The following is a 19,981-nucleotide window of genomic DNA, read 5'->3' on the forward strand; positions in this document are numbered from 1 at the left end:
AATCGCTGGCTGAATTGTTGAAGTCCGCATTACATACTGAACTAATTGTCTGTGAATTTTTAGTAGTTGTTTTAGCTGTATTAACAGCTCTGCTGCAGGCATTCTTTCGATGTCTGGATGTGGTGTGTATCCGGCTAAGACCGGCCACGTTGCTCCTGGTCTTCCTAAAGGACCGAGCCTTGTAATGTGATTGTTATGTATTAGGGCGCCATCAAATAAGAGCAAATGCTCTTGGAATTTGAGTGGTACTTCCACCTCCTCGAAAGGAGTGTACTCATTAGGAGGTTCCTCTACTTTGTAATAGTGGAAGTACTTTGTTACAGTATTAGCTGCTGGAAAATGTATCCATGTGTAGTATACCTCTGTCTGCCGATATTCGTGTGCCTCGATTACGAATATGACTGTGCCACCTCTAGGTGTCAGTCCATTTTCTATAAGTTTTAAGGTTATAGATCTCCTTTTGGCGACCTGGATGAGTATTATATCCGGGTCTGCTGTTTGCATGGTAGCATCAGCATCTGCTATTTCAGTAGCTAATCTAGTAACCTCTCGTTCTTCATCGCTGTCCATTTTGCTGACAGGATGGTATTATGTTTATTTGCAGATCAGGTTTCTTTATGGAAACAGAGATTAGATGCACAATATTTTGGAACTGTTTTATCCTTCAACGTTGACTAGACCAAGAACCATACATAGGAGTTCCCTCCTGCGAGGTTTTGGAGGATATAATAACCTTTCACCCACACCAGACGTCTTTGGAGTATTTGGGAAAAGGGGTCTGAGTGAGAAAGCACGACTGAGTTACTCTAAATGTCTTACGTTAGTTTTATCGCCCTTTCCAAACGCGTTGGGCGCCATGTAGTGTAGCTCCTATTTTCCCAATAGGCTCTGCGCATTGGAATAGTACCTACGGCAGTAAAGGCCTAGACCAGACGTTAACTAGGTCTACTACTGTCGATACTAGACTTAATTTTTGGGTTTGCCAGCTAAGCTCAGAGTTCGCTAGAAACTTTCTCGAATGTTCAAGGAAGGATTAACTCCCCTGATTAGACAAGAAGGGATTTAGTTTCTGACAACCATAGAACATGACAACTTTGCTCTCCCCTAATCAAGAGTCAATCTCAAGAGTCGTGTGAGCACAAGGCAATTATTTTACTCAGTCAGTACGTGCATTCTTAGTCTCATCAGAATGTAGAGAAAAGGAAGAGACGGGCGTGTTCAATAAAAGATGTTATTTATTGATCAGTCTCTTTTCTCGTACAAGAGAAATGGATCGATATTATTGCAATACTTATAGTTAAGTAAAGTGCATACATTAAAAGCAATAGTATAAAATAATACTGTAAAAACATTGATATGGTTTCTGAGCCATATGATGCTTTAAAATAATTAAAATATATTTACATACACATATACATTTGACTAAACATACTCAACTGGTGTTTCTAAATACGCCTACCCCGTGTACCTGACCTAAGTCTAATGCGTGGGCGGGAATAGAAAGTTACAGTTTAAGTTAAGTTTGTTTTTGCCAAGTGAATAACTAAAGAATTCTCTAGGAGGGGTTATTCAGTTCTGTACCTGGAATTTAGGATGAATGAGGAATGGTATCTCTTTCTCTGCTCTCGATATTCCAGGCTGCCTGCGAGGGCTACCCGGAAGCGCCGGTGCTGGGTCTCTCGGCTTGAGATAGCAGCGCGTCTCTCAGCGCGTCAGGAAGGCGGGGCTGCTGCCTGCGGGGTCTGCTTCTGCTCTCGGCTTCGGCAAGTATGGCTGCTCCGTCTTGTCACCACGCGTGTGTCTTGCATAGGGCAAGGTCGGCAATATTTATACCTTAAAGGTGCCGGGATTGACGTAAGGATGGACATAGGTACGTCAATAAAGATGTCATACGACTTGCTCGTTAGCACATTCTTTACTAAAGTTCTCCGTGAAATCAAAACAATGGCCGCACGGATTATCCAGGTTGTCATAGGTTTGATTTGTTATGAGAACGTCGTATGCCTTATCAGGGGCTGGAGGAATGTCGCTTGTCTAATTAGATCTCAAGCGTTATGACCTAATCAGATAACACGTTCCTGTGCCGTAGTGTGACTGCGTCAGATAACGGTATCTGCATCATGGGGGATTTCTTGCCTCATGGGCTGACTGTTAATTAACTAGCTAGGTAGTTTAACCAGAATAGGGTCAGGAATAGGGGGATCGATTCAGAACCTATAGAAATACACGACACCCCTGGGCATGGGAATCGAAAGTCTGCAGGGGAGAATGCAGCGGGCGGGTGTGAACAGCGAGCAACGCTCATTGGGAAAGGGCCCTGGTGTGTGTCAGCCCGGGCTGCTGAGACAGCTTCCCGGGCACACACACAGCTGTACCCGATCACAGGTCTTTAAAAGACCATTTGCGGATTAACGAGGCTTTGTTGTTTTTCACCGGGGCACTACTATCCACTGATACACACAGGTTTCAATTCTGTAGCTCTGTGGTTGCACGCACAGACCTCTGCAGTGCATCAACTTACTCAGGCTTCATAATGCACAAAAGTGGTTTTCACACTGATTAACTTAACATGCATTTGTTTTTTATTTATGATGTGCATTACTTTATATGCTGTTAGCTGAAGGTGAAAGTCCAAAAAAAGTTACTAAATATTTGTTTTTATAGTCACGCCTTTGACCCGCCCGCACGCTCACTCACCCAGCACCCCCACTTGATCAAAGCACGCACAGTTCCCACGCCTTATTTATGCATTTCGCCTTTGCTCATAACTTCGTGTCCCGTGCCCTTTCGATGAGTTGAAGTATTCGGTTTGATGGATCCCGGTTTACAGTATTCATCTTTACGGTAGATGATCGTCTCAATATGCATTTCTTTTTTAAAATAAAATAAAATGTTTTCGAAACAGAAACTGTATGTTCTTTAAACAATAGTAGCTCATATTGTCACGTAACCCAGAAAACCACAAACAGGGCACTGAGGCGTTGGTAAGAAAGTGACTGCTGCGGGGAGAACTAAAAGTGAAATAAACTTGTAAGAAATGGAAGTGCGCAGAGCTTCACTGACAAAAAACTTCCTCAGGGAGCTGCCTTGCCTGTAAAACAGGGGTTGGACAAAGAGTCGACAAATGGACCTGTCAGTGGAACCTCCCTTCTCAACATACTTATAGACATTGGACGACCCTTGATGAAAGCGTGAGAGACTCAGAGAGAGCCGAAGTAGAAAGAATTACCTTGCAGAGGGCAGAGCTTCACGTGCGCAGAAAGGGAATGGGCTGCAGTACTCAGCAAGCTTACAAAAGGCCTGTGTCCCGTAAGTTGATTTCTGAGCCTCACCTTTATGCGAGGGTGGTACTTGGCAGCATACATGCCAATAGTGGGGCTTGGCTCGGGCTGATAGCAGGATTTTTTTTTTTTTACCGCTCTTGCTCGAGTCCGAGTCTCCAGCTCCTGCCTGCACTTCACATTCCCCCGCCGCTTCTGCCTACTTCCTCCGAGTCCGGACGTGACGGCACACTCTACCTTCGGCAAATCCGGATATTATCCCGGCCCCCATGGTGCCACGGCCAGTGATTGAGAGCAGTATCGCGTCTGCTGGGAGAGGGCAGCCCCTCCCTCCCCCTGCAGTGTGTGATGAGTAAGCCTCGAGCCGCCGGCGCCGGGCAGAGTGCAGACACATTGTAGCGCTCTCAGCCACTCCACGGAGGCTGAGAGCAGTTAACTATTTAGAAACTCGGGCTCAGGCAGCACCGTACCTCTCGAGCAGCAGTCAGAGCCCGGGCACAGGCGCCGCTGGTGGCGCGCCTCGCACTGGTGGCAAAATGCGTGACAATGCATTTCAGTGTGGTGATGCGGATCACCGCACTGAAATGCGTGAGTGTCACACCTGTTGCGTGATGCTTGGCAGGACTGCATAAGCCTATTTCTAAGTTCAGCCATGTATTTCCCAAACCTGGCCAAGTCCGATGGAACAGTGCAGGAGAAAAGTACCGAAACGGCTTCTTTTACTGTTCGAACCCCATATCGTAACAAAATTTGTTTTAAAAGGATCTGTCGGGGCGAAAGCATCGCAGGACAGCAGCAAATCATGTGTAGCAGAGATTCGTGTTTATAGTTACAGAGTCTGCATCTTATTTTTTATATTTTATTTTCTGTTCAAGGGACCTCCACCCGGGGTATGGCTCTTTTATTTGAAGGGGCACTAATCTGGCCCATATGATGTTTTTAAGTGCTTTCATTCCAAGTGCTTGACTGAGATATGCCCAATATATGATGTTGCCAATCCGGGTGGCCCTCTTCCTGTTACGAATTCTGCTAGGTCATTTATATGTGACAGATGAAAACATTTTTTATTTATTGCATTTTTAATCGCCAGATAGTCTATTGGTGCGTTCTTCCAATTTTCAATTGCCAGCCCCAAGGTTTCCACTGCTTTATCAATGTAACTTTGCCACGGTTTGATGGTCTCTCCGTAAATTGGCTTGAGCATACTTTTTAAACTACCGGCTGGGGCTGTTATAATTTGATAGAAGTATTTTGCATGTATTCCCAAGCATTCCTTACTTTGTTGCTTTAGGCCGAACTCCAAACGAATTAAGCTGTTACGAGTGTGTTTGGGAAGTTTAAAGATGCGTTTATAGGCCTGGCACTGCACTTTGTCCAACATTGCCCCCATTTTTCCTGGGAATGCCTATTGAGCGTACCCTGCGGTTGCCCTGATCTTGGCTTGTAATACCTTTCTGATAGGTGCTGAAGTCGGATTTTGCATAAGCTTGTTTAGTTTGCATATTGAGAAAATTGTTGCCTGTGCTCTGGCCTTCATTTTGCGCGTGTGTGATGTTGCTTTGCCAGTTTCACTTAGCCAACATCCGAGGCAGTTGTATGAACGCGTGATATTGATAATTTCCTTACCCACATGCCATTTCAGTAAGGCTTTTTTGGGAAAGTGTCCAAAGATGATAACTTTCGTTTTTTGAGCATTTATTATGAGTTCATTGATTTTGTTGTACTTATTTAGGGATTCCAGACCTCTTTGCAGCCCGATTTGTGTGTGGTCCATTACCACTAAATCATCTGTATATTGTAAAATTTGCAGTTTATTTCTCCCGATTTTTGGGCTCACCAAACTAGCGTTCAAAAGCTTCTTCCCCAGATCTGCTGTGTATAAATTAAACAGCATGGGGGCAAGTATGCATCCTTGTTTTAGTCCACGATTTGTCGGGCACTTCTTTGTTATAGTGTTATCCGCTAGCTTTACTTGGATCCAGGTGTGACTATATAATGAAATGATGGCGTTAAGGAGTCCTGCTGGGATATGCCAGTTGCTCAGTTTTTCCCATAGCTTATGTCGGGGTACCCCCCCGAAGGCAGCTGAGTAGTCGACAAAGCATGCGAAAATTGGTTTATTATTTTTGCTGTTGGCTTGCTGGCTCAAATATGAAATGATGGCGTTAAGGAGTCCTGCTGGGATATGCCAGTTGCTCAGTTTTTCTCATAGCTTATGTCGGGGTACCCCGCCGAAGGCAGCTGAGTAGTCGACAAAGCATGCGAAAATTGGTTTATTATTTTTGCTGTTGGCTTGCTGGCTCAAATATGACATGGCCACAATGTTATCAACTGTAGAGCAGCCCTTACGGAAGCCTGTCAGATAGTGGGGAAGGATTTCATTCTCTTTGATCCATTCATTTAGTTCCTTAAGTAGAGTACTAGCGTAGGCTTTCCCTTCAATGTCCAGAAGGGCAATGAGTCTGTAGTTTTTTGGGTCTGTATTGTCCCTCTTTTTAAAGATAGGGTGCAGAAATGACCCTCGCCATGAGTCTGGTACCTTTGCTTTTAGTCTACATTCAGTGAACAGTTTAGAGAGAATTCTACTCCAGTAAACTGGATCTTCTCTAAAGATGGCCCCTGGGAGGCCATTGGGCCCAGGAGCCCTGTCTCTTCTTATCCTTTTTATCACCTGTTTAACTGAGTTACCATCTTGTTCTTTACCAAGTGATCCCATGGTGGCCTCCGTGTCTGTCTTCTCCAGGTGCGAGTTGTGCCTCATATTTTTCATCAACTGTAGTAGCTGGTTTCTCTGTGTAGATTGAGGCAACATGCCTTATCCAAGCATCGGCGTGGACCGAATTGCGCCTATCCGTCTTGCCATTCTCCAGGTTCGCAATGTATTGCCAAAGTTGTCATTGTTTGTGGGGTTTTGTGAGCTCGTGTATTATTACCCAGTCTTGCTCTAGTTTTTCCTGTTTGAGCGACCATAATAAGTGTCTCTTCTTCTTGGATAAGTCTATACATTTCTCCCTTGTTTCCTGTGTTCCTCTGGTGTTGTGTATTCTCTTTGCCCTTTTTAGCGTATGTGACAGTGTAGTTAGATTTCTGTTGTTATATCTAAACCGTGAGGTAAACATTTTGTGGCCCCGTGGGCTGACCTTGAAGTTGTTGACCAATTTAGCTTTTAGGTATCCAATCCACTCTGTCCAGTTTTCCATTGTGGGCAGATTCCCCTGGCCCATTTCTTGTTTTTTTTTTCCAAACATTGTACCGCTTTACTTGGGTATTGTTCCATTTTATCCTTTTAACTAGGGAATATTCTTCAGTCCCTGTTGACTGCGATACTGCCACAGCTTGTTCCTTCTGTAGTAAGCTCAGGTTTAGGTCCAGCTGCAGTAGTTTGTGGTCACTGGTTTCATGTGCTATTATGTCAGCGTTGGCAATTTTCTGGGCTAGCAGATTACATAAAAAGATGTAGTCGATTGTGGAACGATTCCTAAATGTGGCCATGCTCAAGAGCTTGGAGTCTGGAGATTTCGCTATGTCCTTCACCGATTTTAGGTCGTAATTTTTTAGACAGGAATTAAAAACCCTTTCAGGACTGGTTAGACCAAGCCTGTCGGTCTGGTGTATTCCCAGGTGGTGCAGGTTAAAATCTCCTACTATCACTTTGGGCAGGAGCGCATTGGAGTATATGATTTCCTTTATTAGTGTTATGATATGTTTAGTGGCATCCAATTTGTTCTTTCCGTGTCCATTTAGATATAGATTTATAACTAATATAGGTACATTATCTTTTCGGACCATGTCTCCCTCTATTATTAGTGCCTGTAGTGCGTCAGAATTTGTTTGTACCCTCTATGCTGTCACCTGCTTTTGATGTTTTACGTAGATCGAAATACCCCCTGATGGTCTACCGAAGTGATTGTTTTTGGTTGTTAGTTTATGGAAACCAGCGTAACCTTCGAGCTGTACATAGTCTATTGCCCAAGTTTCTTGTAGACATACTATGTCTCCTTCCTGCAATATTTGTGGGACAGTTTCGTGTTTCAGTGCTTTTTGTAATCCTGCCACGTTCCACGAAATGATTTTGAGGTTGGAAAGCATTTTATGATTGGTATGGAATACGCACAGTGATTACGGTGTTACGGGTTTAACTATCGTAGGCACTTGTCGACACCCTTTAGGTTCTAGAGTACCCCTTGGGCATCAGGAATATTGAATTGTTCTTTGTGGCTCTTGACTTATTCTTTTTAATTGAACATTGAACGACCATAATAAGTGTCTCTTCTTCTTGGATAAGTCTATACATTTCTCCCTTGTTTCCTGAGTTCCTCTGGTGTTGTGTATTCTCTTTGCCCTTTTTAGCGTATGTGACAGTGTAGTTAGATTTGTGTTGTTATATCTAAACCGTGAGGTAAACATTTTGTGGCCCGGTGGGCTGACCTTGAAGTTGTTGACCAATTTAGCTTTTAGGTATCCAATCCACTCTGTCCAGTTTTCCATTGTGGGCAGATTCCTCTGGCCCATTTCTTGTTTTTTTTCCCCAAACATTGTACCGCTTTACTTGGGTATTGTTCCATTTTATCCTTTTAACTAGGGAATATTCTTCAGTCCCTGTTGACTGTGATACTGCCACAGCTTGTTCCCTCTGTAGTAAGCTCAGGTTTAGGTCCAGCTGCAGTAGTTTGTGGTCACTGGTTTCATGTGCTATTATGTCAGCGTTGGCAATTTTCTGGGCTAGCAGATTACATAAAAAGATGTAGTCGATTGTGGAACAATTCGTAAATGTGGCCATGCTCAAGAGCTTGGAGTCTGGAGATTTCGCTATGTCCTTCACCGATTTTAGGTCGTAATTTTTTAGACCGGAATTAAAAACCCTTTCAGGACTGGTTAGACCAAGCCTGTCGCTCTGGTGTATTCCCAGGTGGTGCAGGTTAAAATCTCCAACTATCACTTTGGGCAGGAGCGCGTTGGAGTATATGATTTCCTTTATTAGTGTTATAATATGTTTAGTGCTATCCAATTTGTTCTTTCCGTGTCCATTTAGATATAGATTTATAACTAATATAGGTACATTATCTTTTCGGACCATGTCTCCCTCTATTATTAGTGCCTGTAGTGCGTCAGAATTACTGTCACCTGCTTTTGATGTTTTACGTAGATCGAAATACCCCCTGATGGTCTACCGAAGTGATTGTTTTTGGTTGCTAGTTTATGGAAACCAGCGTAACCTTCAAGGTGTACATAGTCTGTTGCCCAAGTTTCTTGTAGACATACTATGTCTCCTTCCTGCAATATTTGTGGGACAGTTTCGTGTTTCAGTGCTTTTTGTAATCCTGCCACGTTCCACGAAATGATTTTGAGGTTGGAAAGCATTTTATGATTGGTATGGAATACGCACAGTGATTCCGGTGTTACGGGTTTAACTATTGTAGGCACTTGTCGACACCCTTTAGGTTCTAGAGTACCCCCTTGGACATCAGGAATATTGAATTGTTCTTTGTGGCTCTTGACTTATTCTGTTTAATTGAACATGTGTTTTCAGTCTCGTTGAACCGTCATCTATAACACTCCTGCTTATGATCGCATCCTCTGTCTCCTGACTGATAAGGTCAGTTTTTTATAATTTTTGTCTGCATTTATTTTTGATGCGCCTCTAAGTATTCCTTGAAAGGACTCTTTCATGTTCTTTGTGGTTATGTTTACTAGCTCCTGAAGAATTGATGGGTACTTTTCTTGTTCTGGTTGACTCACCCCAATTCCCCAGTTTTTGAAGATGTCCTTTTCTCTCAGCACCACTTCTGCCATGCTTTGATTTAACCAGGTAACTATGGTGTTTTCTTTGTTGGTGTCCTCTTTCTTTGGTTCAAATTGAATACAGACTAGGTCTTTGCTTTTTATGAGCGAAAGTGCAGGTATGTATTGAAGGAGCCGTAAGAGGTTCCCCCTGTTTAAAATGTCATGCCTCCCCTTTGATTTGTACTGTGGTTGTAGGATTGTTTTAAAACTGTTTCTGACATCTTGTACAATAGGTGTTATTTTAGGCGAGGGGTCGGTGCATGTTATATCTTCGGACTGTGTCGTCTCTATAGCGTGGACCGAAATAAATTGCCCAAGTTTTTGGTTATTAGTTCCCAAACCTGTAGTTTCATTGACAGACCCATGTTCAAATTTCTCTTTTTCCTGTTCGTTTATTGCTATTGCGGTTTCCTTTGTTAAACTACCACTTCCAGAGCATGGTGAGGCCTGCGACAATGATGGTCTTGGTGTTACCTTGTCTACGGGCTCATCTTTACTCAGGGCATTATCTTGTATTTTGGTTTTGATAAATATTGGATACAGTTTGCTTAATGTTGACCTTTCCTGTGTGTGGAGTGATTTGTCTGTACCTTTGTAGGGAGATGCATAGGCTGAGCCATAAACCTTGTATTTTGTATTGATTTTTGGCGTTTTAGTTGTTTTTTCTGCATCGTGAAATTTTTATCTCAGCATTACTAGTTGAAATCTCCTGTATCCTTTCCTCCTCAGGGGTCCCGGTAGTTTTAAGTATTGAATTTGTATTTGTTGAGTCTAGATTTAAATTTGTGGAGAATATTTTTGTAGTGGTCTCTTGGTGCTCTTCCTTTGTCAGAGGCTCCAGATATTTCCATTATTTGTTTGTTAGCTATTAGGTCCATATTTAAACTGGAAGTTAGGTTTGCACTAGCTGTTTTTGTGATATTTTATTGGAAGTATTGTTTATTGGCCCCCTTCGTTCTGTTACAGTATGTTTGGGCCGTTTGAGTTTTTAAATCTTCAATTAAAGTGGTGAGCATTTCTGGGATGGATACAAGTTTATCAATTGTCGGCCCATAAGCGCAATCTGTGTTTAAAGCGTATTCTTGGACTCGTGTTATCAGCTTGTTCAAATTAGCTAATTTTAAATCCATCCCCGATATTGTGGTTGCTATAATGTTTAGCAGGTCCACTTGGACGTCCATTTTATTTGATTGATAAGTTAGTGCCTCGGGTGTGAGTTGAGACGTTTTAAAAAGTATATCCCATATTGATCCCGCATCTGTACTTGCTTCGGGGGTAACCCTGGCCATGGAGTTATTGCAAGGGATCACACTATCAGCTATCAGCTGCATCGGTTGAGATGGTTTATTTTCTTCGCTGTTTGAAACTTCTGCTTCTAACAAATGAGTGTTCATGTAATTGGCTTCAGCACCATCAGCGTAATGATTTGAGACTCTTGATCCCTTGTTTATTACAATATTCTGTATGCTCTGAGACACTGCTATGTCAGTTGTTTTCTGTGTGTTAGGGACTAGTGCCCTATGTTGATTCTCATGTTGTGTAACGTTTGAGGCCGGCTTGATGATTTTGACCTCTACCTCAATTGGTTGTTGGGCCAAGCTGGGGTAGAACTGACCTTGCTTATTTGGTGACGTGTCTTTAGCAGGACATTCGGACAAGTCTGATAGATATTCATTTATTGCTGGTTCATGGTCCTTAATTGTGCCCCAGGACTCATCATTTTGTTCATCATTTTGTTCTTTGTGGTCCGAATGATCATGCATCTGCCGGGGTCCAGCTGTTGTTATGGGTTCTAGGTTGGTTTGGTATTTTATCAAGTTGAAACCCCCAACGTGTATAGAGGGTGAAATCGGGTCTGGTAAGCGCTTGTCCCCATCGTTCGATCGCACGAGGGAAGATAACATTACGTCTGCTGGATTTTTTAGAAAGTTGAATTTGTTTGGTATACTGGTTGATTTGACAAGCATTCTGTACACCGTCGCAATTGGAGGTTGCACCCCACCTTCTAGTCTGGCTTTGTTGTTATTCTTTACCATTGGACCTTGAGGTTTCCTTTTCCTCTTTGTTAGTGGGAGTGTCACTCACTCTCAACCTGATCTCATGGCGGCTATCGAGAGCACCTTTAGCTTGCCTTGCCTTGCGGTTGATGTTTTAGATCCACTATTCGGGGCTGCCGCGGAGTTGTGTATAACGTATTGCGTCCACAGTCCACAATCCACAATCCACAATCCGTGAGCCGTAATCTATACTCCTGAAGGATCTGCCGCTTCTGAAGGTACTTCAGTTATACTGATACTACTCCACTGCTAAAGCTACTGCCAGCAGCATTGTTTGTTTGTTTAGATGTTTTTAGCTGTTATGATTGTTTTCCCCACAGCAGGTCAAAAGCAAGTTAAAAGCGACTGACTCCTTGTAACCATTGTTTGTTTGTTTAGGTATTTATTAGCTATTTTTAGCTGTTATAATTGTTTTCTTCCCCACTCAGTGCTTTGCAACTTGCAACTGCTGCACTGCTTTTGCGCCCTCCCTTTCGCATTGGATGACCAAAAACCTCCACTCGGTCCACCGCCCCCCTCAGGCTGCACACTGGCGTGACCGCACTGGAGAGAGAGGCAGGATACGAGGGGCAAGGTGAGCAAATGAGGATCGTAGTCCTGCGCCCCACTCTGGATTAGTCGGACGATGGAGGGGTTAAGTGGTGACGAGAGTGGCGGAACCTGCGGAGACCGCTGATCGTGGGGGAAAGCCCTCGGCCGCTCCTGCCGAGAAAGCTCTCGCCACACCAGGGGCCTCCCGCTACTCCTGCTCCTTGCCGCGCTTGAGGCTGCGCCTGAGGCTCACCTGTGCCAGCGCCGCGGCGAGATGAGGGACAGTCTCGAGGGAGTCTCACTCTCGCCCGTCTTCCTCCGACCTCTGTCCTCTATCGGTGTGTTGTATTTCCGCGGTAAAACAGGCAGCCTTCCCACACGGCTTACTCAGTAGCAGGGCAGCGATGACTTTCCCTCCGGAACAATTCCGCGAGTCTTTCCTCGTCCTCCTGGTCTGCTCCGGGTCTGCCGCTCGATCCGCTCGGTCTGCTGCTCAGCTGCTTGACGCTCCTTTCTGCTCGTGCTCATTGGATTTTCCTAAGAGGGACATGTTTATTGCTGGCCGTCAAGAGCTAGTCCGACAAGTTTTTCTCACTCTCATCTATAGAGGATTGGGTGATGGGGATTGTATTGGCCAGGGTTTCGAGAAATTGACATTTGTCGATGGTCTTCCAGCTCCTAAAGTATCCACGGTCAATTTGGGGTATTTTAAGTTTGGCAAGGTTATTTATGGAGAATTTAATTAGATGGTGATCTGACCAGATACAAGGAGTTACACCTACATTTGTCATAGTCAGGTTTGTGGACCATACCTGGTCTAATATATGCCCTTTAATGTGTGTAGCGGAGGTGATGTGCTGGCTGAGGTTTAGAGCCCCATAAGTAGGTCAATTTAATTCAGCTGAGTGAGGTCCACCTGCTGGGTCATTGGCCCAGTAGTTGAGATCACCAGAGTAGTATTTTCGCATGATTTGTTATGAGATATGTCATCTGTTCGCTCAGGGACTGTAGGAACTGTGGCATGCTCTGTGGTGGTCTATAGAGTATGACACAGACTAGAGGGGCAGAATCGGACTCAAGTTTAATCACTAAGTTCCGTACTTGTGGTAGGTCCACGGGGTAAGTACTGAGAATTTTAAGTCTTGGTGTATTATATCTGCAACCCCCCTTCCTATTTTTCCCTAGTGTCGGTTAGCTTGGAGACTGAAATAATTGCTAGGTAGTGCTGGGCTCCTCTGCTCCGTTCCGCGGGGACTTAGGCAGCGGGGCTCTCCTTTACCAGGGCTCCCTCCTCTGCATGGGAGCCCTGCAACTCTGGTGTGGCGTTCTGCTGGGGGCCCCAGGGCTCTCCCTAATTCACGGGAGCCCTGGGCCACTGGAGGCCATGACTCGGCCACGCTGCTCTTCCCGTCTCTGCAGCGGGGCGGGCAGCCAATCGCGGCGCGGTGGCGGGCGGGACTTCCTGAAGCAAATGGAAGTCTCACCCCGCTCCAGGCGCCCGGCCGCCTGACTTACTGTCTGCGGCCCGGCCGCGGCGGTGATTTAACAGGGACAAAATGAGGGGTGAGCACCCTCGGTTTAAAAAATAAACGTAGAAGCGGGGTGGGCACACGCTAAGGAGCACATAAAAGGGGTGGGCACCCGTTAATATAAAATACCATAACGAGCATAATGCAGGGTGGGCACCTGCGATGAAGGGGCCACAGGGGGAATCCCTACGCTCGGGATTCCCTCGCACACTGCCACAGGGGAAAGGAGCCCCGCGCTCCCAGGGCACCCACAGGCAGCATCAAGTCCTGGGGCAAGGGCAACAGCAAAGAAACAGGTCCTGGAGGTCAGGGAGGCAAAGCAGGGCCCAGGGCCCAGCACACAGGGTAATCCAGCAAGGAAAAACAAAACAAAACTAGTAAGGTCTGACGGCCAAATAAATTAGCCAAACTGGCATGAAATACACTATGTCAGTGAGTGCTATAAATGTCACTAAACAGGGTAACAAAGTGTGAACCACATATGTGAGAAGCTAATGTAATCACGGACTGGTCAACAAAATCCAGAGCAACTTGTTGTGGATAACCATCAAACAAACCAAGTGATCAGTCATATCATTTGATCGTCCACACTGTGACCAGGCCGGTCTTTAGATCATCTAGACCCCATGCCACACAGTAAGATGTTAGTACAGGATCAGGTCCACAGTGTGTTGTGAGCCACCAGTTGTTGGCCAGTTAGTGATGGTTGAAAGTGGTGGAAAAACAGTGCAACGTAACACAAACGTGGTGAATCTAAAATAGGGTGATATGTCAAAACTACTCTTTATTGAAAACAAGGCATATGCCCTAGCTAAAACAACAGGAACAGTGCAAAAGACAGTATGGAAAGAATGACTGTCGCTAATAGGGCTGACATGTTTCTGCCTAGTGGGCTAAACGTCCCTTGGCTTTCATCAGGGCCACTGCTCTAACGTGCTGCTACTGTATCAAATCTGTGAAAAATAAACAATTCACTCTAAATTAATCAGTGAAAATGGAACTGAAAAAGCAAGTGTAAGTAGGAACGATACAACCTGTACCTACATATATGTACACATCCTCCTGGTCACCAGGATACTCGATGGTTATCCACATATCTCACATATGAGGTTCACACTTTGTTACCCTGTTTAGTGACATTTATAGCACTTACTGACATAGTGTATTTCATGCCAGTTTGGCTAATTTATTTGGCCGTCAGACCTTACTAGTTTTGTTTTGTTTTTCATAGTATTTATCTGGGGAAGTGAACTGGTAGTAGGTCTTTAAACTCTTTTCCCATTGACCCTTCCCCTCCCTGTTTTTTGCAAATACTCCAGCAAGGAGGCAGCCCCCATGGCGGTCCCTCCTGGGCCCCACCATCAGCAAAGCCCCCTCTGTCAGGAATCCAAAAAGTAGAAGAGTCCTCTAGGCATCCAGGGGCTGGGCAGGGCCCAGGGAGGTAAGCCTTCCCCTGGGCCCCAGCAGCAGCACGCCCCTGGTAGATTCAAATCAGGAAACAAGAACATTTTACTAGAGATCACAGCCTCTTTTTATACACACAATTCCTTTGTCTAAAGGTGCAGGCAAGGGGCGAACCAGATACAACTGGTTCCTGAGCACTTTGTTTTGCCGAGCCCCTCTGCCTATTCACAGGGACATCAGACTCACCACAGGGGGCGGGGCCAGAATTGTGTGGGGAAAGCCTGGCCCTATTCAGGTCCCAGGTGTACTCCTCCCCGGCCATGAACATGCAGATCTCCCATTCAACACCGGGGCAGACCCATCCTGACTCCTGGAGCCAGGCACACCAGCCAGCTCCAGCCAATCACAAGCCAGACAGTCACTGTACAGACAGGCCAACTTCTAGAAGTGGCACTTCCACACTAGACACATGAATGTCGCACACATCATCGCGCAGCATTCAATCTCACGAGTTCGCACATACCAAACTCGAGCCTGCACTCCCCACACATCAGGAACTAACATGGACACACACATTCCCCATGCATTCCTGTGGGAGGGCAGGCCAATCCCACACACGCACTCAGAGAGCACACACACTTTACACTGCGCCACAATGCTAAAGTGCGCAAAGACCACAAAAACAAAACAAAAACAAGCACACACACAAAAAAATTCAGGCCCAACCAGGCTACCCCACCGTTACTCCTTAGTTGTCCACAGCCAGGATCAGGCCCTAGACCACCCAGATACCACTCGTCCTTGCCATCCACAGAGTGGGGGGTGGTAACCCCTGGCATACAATAGCCATTCTCCACTCCCTTTTTCAGTGTAGTTCCAAACTACCACTGATCCTTCAACCTGGGGTCCGCACCCTCAGGCTGACCAGAGGTCACGGGCAAGAACGCCCCACCCTACCTCTACTTCTGGGGTTGCGCCGTCTCCCAGGAGAAGCACCCTCCAGAACACAACTCTCCCACCAGTTTAGGACCACTCCCCCTCAACTGGTCTACCACCTGGGATCAAAATTCACCGGATGCACAGGGGTCAGACTCCCTCTGACCCGCTTCCAGAGTTCTGCACCCTCCCAACCGGAGTGGTACCTCTAGAAGACAAACCGGCCAGGACGCTGCCTACAGTCGCCCTGCCGTCCAGGACAGGCAAACACCTGAACCTGGCTCCCCAACCTAGGGACGCTAACCTTTGGTTAGACGCCTGGCGCACCAGGACTTCTACAAGTTGGAAATAAAGTCTAAGACTTTCCTCCTTCAGCAGAAAGGTAACCACTGCAGGCCAATCCCCCAGGTCAGGGACAGTACTCCTCCATACAGCTTACCCGGTTCCTTTTCTTCAGGCAGAAGTTCCTTCTTGTAACTTCAGGACACTACTTACAGTTGCCCTTATGTCCAGATCTGGAAACACCGGCTACTGGCTCCCCAACCGAGGGACGTACCCTTTGGTCAGATGCCTGGCGGACCAGGACTTCCTTGAGGGTGACACATAACTAATGTGTCGTGTGCAAGTCTGCCTGTCACTCAGGACAGAAGTGGCATCACCATGGTCACTTACGGCGACACATTGCATCTGGATGGCCCCTGACCCACTGGTTCTTCCACTGGGAGGTCTCCCCCTCGCACCCCTCCATCTGGACTTCTGCACCCTCCCAACTGGAGCGGTACTGCCAGACACCAAAACTACTGGAACCCTGCTTACAGAGGTTCCACGTCCTCCAGACACTCTGGAAGATCCTCCTCAAATGACCTATTGGTACAGCCTAGGCCCCAGACCTGATGTTCCCTTCAGAAACAATCCAGGCCCTGAGACTGGGTTTCGGGAACCTGGAGACATGCAGTCCCACCCACTCCTTCTCCTCTGAGACAGGACGTGATCCCCTACACCGGGACTCAGCTGGGCAACACTGAACCTCTTCCTACCACGCTGAGCTGGAAGACACCTCAGCCACTCCTTTTGGAATCACTCCATCCCCTATGTCTCTCTCCTCCCAGAACCTTACCAACTCCAACATACTGTATCTTAACAGACCACAGAAATCAAAAGCAGGCTCCACTTCTGCAGACGTTCTTGGGAAAAGTTTAACACAAGGAACCTAAGTGTCTGAGCTAAAACAGTAGTCCAAACCAAAGTATTCAGCAAGCTCCCCATCCCAGAGAACTTACACCATTCATCCACACATACTCCCCCCCAGACTGGTAAGGCAGTTTCTACCACCCCTGATTTCAAAACCTGACCACACGTGACACAGGTACCATTACTCCGGGACCGGGAAATGGGACGTTCACATTCATCCAGCGCTTCACACATTCATCCCCAAACCCCTCTCAAGACTGGTAAGACACTTTCTACCGCCCCTGATTTCTCAACCTGACCACCACGTGACGCAGGTACCAGTACCCTGGGAACGGGGCGGGGAACACATGCACTGGACACACTTATGCTGTCACCACTGGAACCCACCCTACTGGTGAATCCAGAAAACTCACTGCACTTAGGGGATGATCTACCCTCCCGAGCTAGGGACACCTAACTCACAGTGCACAAGACATACATTTCCAAAGAAATGACATTTTTTAGAACCAACTTAAAAACAATAATCCCTTTCCATGTGACTATCTAAAATGCAGAGTTTTGTAGTGGAGCCTGTTATCGCTGTGGTACTGCGCAAACACAAGTCCATTTCCCACCGCTGACCAACAATGTTAGAAATGGGATTTCTGGTTGGCTAAGGCTTGTGCCAAAGTCAGGCAGAAACCACCATTCTAAGTCAGGGCAAGGAAGTCACCCGCCAAGATAACCCCTGCTCACCCTCTTGGTAGCTTGGCACGAGCAGTCAGGCTTATCTCAGAGGCGATGTGTAAAGCATTTGCTCACGCACCCACCAGCAACAACAACCCAGGCCCCCACAAAAGGAACTCCACACAAGGTTATATAAAAATAGCCTTTGTATTATCAGAACACATCATAATCATAATCACAGAATGCATATTGTGCCACTGGCACGGGCAATATTTACAAGGGATTATATGTACACAGGACAGGGCCACACGGACCACTGTCACGACTAAGCACTTGGTAGAACTAGCACTTTGTAGAAATAGAATTAGCACATAGAGCATATCATAACTGTAGCACCAAATAACAAATGTAGCACACAACCAGTAACCACTGGCAAAAGGTAAGTACCACCTACGCAACCCTAACCACCTTAGGAAAATATCATGCAGGGAACCATGAACACACTAGTATAACTATACTAGGAAGAACAACCCCCTAAACATGAAAACACATTCAGAGGTATAGGTAAGCAACTTTGTACATGATGCATAAAAACACATTCAGAGGTACCAGAACACAGGGTGAGCAAAACATACTACACACAGTACATTTCCTAATACCCAAAGCATCAGCAAATAAATCAGCATTTAGCGCAAAAATCACATTTAGGTCCAGGTGGCGCCACTGCGCCAAAACCTAAACGTAGCAGCTGCCCACTACTTGCTGGGCAGCTGGGGACAAGAACAGGGCCTAAACGCTGCAGCTGGCACTAAGTGCTGCGCAGCTGTGGAAGGCCAAGTTAGGGATGAAGGAGTGCGAATCACTCCTGAGTCCAAAGAACAAGTCCCCTAAAAAGCAAAACCTAAATGGTGCAGCTGCCTCTACTTGCTGGGCAGCTGTGAAACAGAACTGCGACAGGGCTCTCACTAGCCCTCTGGACAAGGACTGCGCCAACTGCTGGAGCCATCTGGCTCTGAAATAAACAGGTGCATTGGAGCCCTCTGGCTCTTAAAACAACTGGGGCCCTCAGGGGCAGAACACGGGCCCCCTCTGGAGCCTCGGGGGCTCGAAACAAATACTACTAACAGGGGGGGTGCGGGCCGCTGCCAACCGGGGCGGCTCTATCCTCCAAAATGCCCCTGCAAACATGTGGGCGTAGGTAGGAGCCTCCCGTGGGCTCGGAATACCATGATGCCCCAGGGGTCGTGGGAGCCTCTCGGGCTCGAGGTAGAACATGGCCGGAATCGTTGGAGTCCCTCTCGGGGGACTCTAAATCAATCAATACCCCCACCGCTGGAGTCCTCCCTCTGGGGACTCGGGAATTATGCGGCCAAAATGCGGGAGAGCAACGGGGGAGCGGTCCGCTGCCAAGCGGGGCCGCACTACCCTCAGACCGGAGACCCATCAAGACGCCCGCACTCACAGTCAGCTGGGAGGCGGCGTCCTCGCTGGGGTCCTCTGCTCCATTCCGCGGGTATTTAGGCTGCGGGGCTCTCCTTCACTGGTGATCCCTCCTCTGCATGGGAACCCCGCAACTCTGGTGTGGCGTTCTGCTGGCGGCCCCGGGGCTCTCCCTAATTCACGGGAGCCCTGGGCCACCGGAGGCCATGACTCGGCCACGCTGCTCTTTCCGTCTCTGCAGCGGGGTGGCAGCCAATCGCAGCGCGGCGGCGGGCGGGACTTCCTGCAGCAAGCGGAAGTTCCACCCCACTCCAGGTGCCCGGCCGTCTGACCTCCTGTCTGCAGCCCGTCCGCGGCGGTGATTTAACGGGGGCAGAATGAGGGGTGAGCACCCTAGGTTTAAAAAATAAACGTAGAAGCGGGGTGGGCACCCGCTAAGGAGCACATGAACGGGGTGGGCACCCGTAAATATAAAATACCATAACGAGCATAATGCAGCGTGGGCACCTGCGATGAAGGGGCCACAGGGGGAATCCCTGCGCTCAGGATTCCCTCGCACACGGCCACAGGGGAAAGGAGTCCCGCGCTACCAGGGCGCACACAGGCAGCATCAAGTCCTGGGGCAAGGGCAACAGCAAAAAAACAGGTCCTGGAGGTCAGGGAGGCAAAGCAGGGCCCAGCACACAGGGTACTCCAGCAAGGAGACAGCCCTCATGGCGGTCCCTCCTGGGCCCCACCATCAGCAAAGCCCCCTCTGTCCGGAATCCAAAAAGTAGAAGAGTCTTCCAAGCATCCATGGTCTGGGCAGGGCCCAGCCCTATTCAGGTCCCAGGTGCACTCCTCCCCGGCCATCAACATGCAGATCTCCCATTCACCACCGGGGCAGACCCATCCTGACTCCTGGAGCCAGGCACACCAGCCAGCTCCAGACAATCACAAGCCAGACAGTCACTGCACAGACAGGCCAACTTCTAGAAGTGGCACTTCCACACTAGACACATGAATGTCGCACACATCATCGCGCAGCATTCAATCACACGAGTTCGCACATACCAAACTGGAGCCTGCACTCCCCACACATAAGGAACTAACATGGACACACACATTCCCCATGCATTCCTATGGGAGGGCAGGCCAATCTCACACACGTACTCAGAGAGCA

At 47.2% G+C, this 19,981-nt stretch overlaps 1 protein-coding gene across 1 annotated transcript in view; it reads right to left on the minus strand.

The window, feature by feature from the left end:
- Positions 1–19,981, minus strand: part of LOC144761743 (uncharacterized) — a 94,771-nt gene that overhangs the window by 43,255 nt on the left and 31,535 nt on the right. The gene's annotated exons all lie outside the window — the stretch shown is intronic.

The sequence above is a fragment of the Lissotriton helveticus genome, chromosome 1_1 (assembly GCF_964261635.1).
Source record: "Lissotriton helveticus chromosome 1_1, aLisHel1.1, whole genome shotgun sequence".
In the NCBI taxonomy this organism is placed as follows: domain Eukaryota; kingdom Metazoa; phylum Chordata; class Amphibia; order Caudata; family Salamandridae; genus Lissotriton; species Lissotriton helveticus.